Source organism: Carettochelys insculpta, unplaced genomic scaffold (assembly GCF_033958435.1).
Source record: "Carettochelys insculpta isolate YL-2023 unplaced genomic scaffold, ASM3395843v1 scaffold_0038, whole genome shotgun sequence".
Classification (NCBI taxonomy): Eukaryota; Metazoa; Chordata; order Testudines; family Carettochelyidae; genus Carettochelys; species Carettochelys insculpta.
The window spans coordinates 485,001-486,784 of record NW_027439075.1 but is presented as its reverse complement, the minus strand read 5'-3'; the positions used below and the strand labels follow the sequence as shown (position 1 = coordinate 486,784).

The 1,784-nt window shown below is 65.6% G+C and overlaps 1 non-coding gene across 1 annotated transcript; it reads left to right on the top strand.

The window, feature by feature from the left end:
• Positions 1–1,362: 1,362 nt before the first annotated feature.
• On the top strand, positions 1,363–1,481 carry LOC142006049 (5S ribosomal RNA). The gene has a single exon (XR_012643197.1). It is a non-coding gene; the product is annotated as a 5S ribosomal RNA (ribosomal RNA).
• Positions 1,482–1,784: the final 303 nt, after the last annotated feature.

Genomic DNA, 1,784 nt, shown 5'->3' with positions numbered 1-1,784 from the left:
CTGAAAGCGGCCACGGTTTACCTGGTGCCCGGGGAGCGAATCGGACACCAGGTCAACCTCTGCTAAAGCGGCCGGGGTTGACCTGCTGTCCCTGCCGGACTTGGAGCCCGAGGAGGGGATCGGCCACCAGGTCAACCTCCGCTGAAAGCGGCCACGGTTTACCTGGTGCCCGGGGAGCGAATCGGACACCAGGTCAACCTCTGCTAAAGCGGCCGGGGTTCACCTGCTGTCCCTGCCGGACTTGGAGCCCGAGGAGGGGATCGGCCACCAGGTCAACCTCCGCTGAAAGCGGCCACGGTTTACCTGGTGCCCGGGGACCGAATCGGACACCAGGTCAACCTCCGCTGAAGCGGCCGGGGTTGACCTGCTGTCCCTGCCGGACTTAGAAAATTTTTCTCTCCCCGCCCGGAACCGGGGTTGACCTGTTGTCCCTGCCGGACTTAGAAAATTTTTCTCTCCCCGCCCGGAACCGGGGTTGACCTGTTGTCCCTGAAGGACTTAGAAATTTTTTCTCTCCCCGCCTGGGACCGGGGTTGACCTGCTGTCCCTGCCGGACTTGGAGCCCCAGGAGGGGATCGGCCACCAGGTCAACCTCCGCTGAAAGCGGCCACGGTTTACCTGGTGCCCGGGGACCGAATCGGACACCAGGTCAACCTCTGCTAAAGCGCCCGAGGTTGACCTGGTGCCCGGGGAGCGAATCTGACACCAGGTCAACCTCTGCTAAAGCGCCCGAGGTTGACCTGGTGCCCGGGGAGCGAATCGGACACCAGGTCAACCTCTGCTACGGCGGCCGGGGTTGACCTGCTGTCCCTGCCGGACTTAGAAAATTTTTCTCTCCCCGCCCGGAACCGGGGTTGACCTGTTGTCCCTGCCGGACTTGGAGCCCGAGGAGGGGATCGGCCACCAGGTCAACCTCCGCTGAAAGCGGCCACGGTTTACCTGGTGCCCGGGGAGCGAATCGGACACCAGGTCAACCTCCGCTAAAGCGCCCGAGGTTGACCTGGTGCCCGGGGAGCGAATCGGACACCAGGTCAACCTCTGCTACGGCGGCCGGGGTTGACCTGCTGTCCCTGCCGGACTTGGAAAATTTCTCTCCCCGCCTCGGACCGGGGTTGACCTGCTGTCCCTACCGGACTTAGAACATTTTTCTCTCCCCGCCCCGGCCCGGGGGTTAACCTCGGGGCGCACAGCTTCCCGGGTCTGACGTGCACGTCCTGTCACCTCCCGGGCCCGGCGTCCTCGTCCTCCCTTCCCCTTGGGCCGGCTCGGAGGAAGTTTTCCCTCGGCCCGGCCTCCGGGTTAATTGTTTGGGCCCGGCTGACTGAGGCCAGGCTGCTGACGCTAAAGCCCGGGGAGGCGGGGGCCTACGGCCATACCGGACCGAATGCCCCCGATCTCGTCCGATCTCGGAAGGTAAACCGTCCCGGGCCTGGCTAGTACCTGGATGGGTGACCGCCTGGGAATCCCAGGTGCCGTAGGCAGCTTTTGGCCCCAGCGGGGGTAGAGCGGGGCGTGTGTCTGCCGTGCGGGAGCAGGGAAGCCGTGAGGCCAAGGCGGCGCGACGGTCCTGGGGGGCGCTGAGGCCTTTCCCTCTGCCTGCCTGCGTGTCGGGGGCGGGGGGGCGGGCGAGGAAGCTAAGGCCCTCACCCGGTGCGGTGCGATGGCTTGGGTCGGGTCGGGGAGAGGGAAGAAAGCGTGTGTGGAGCGTTGGTGGGGCAGGTGTGTGTGTGGGAGTGCTGGGTTGGGCAGGCCGTTGAGGCGGTGGCGGTGGTGGTGTTTTTGGT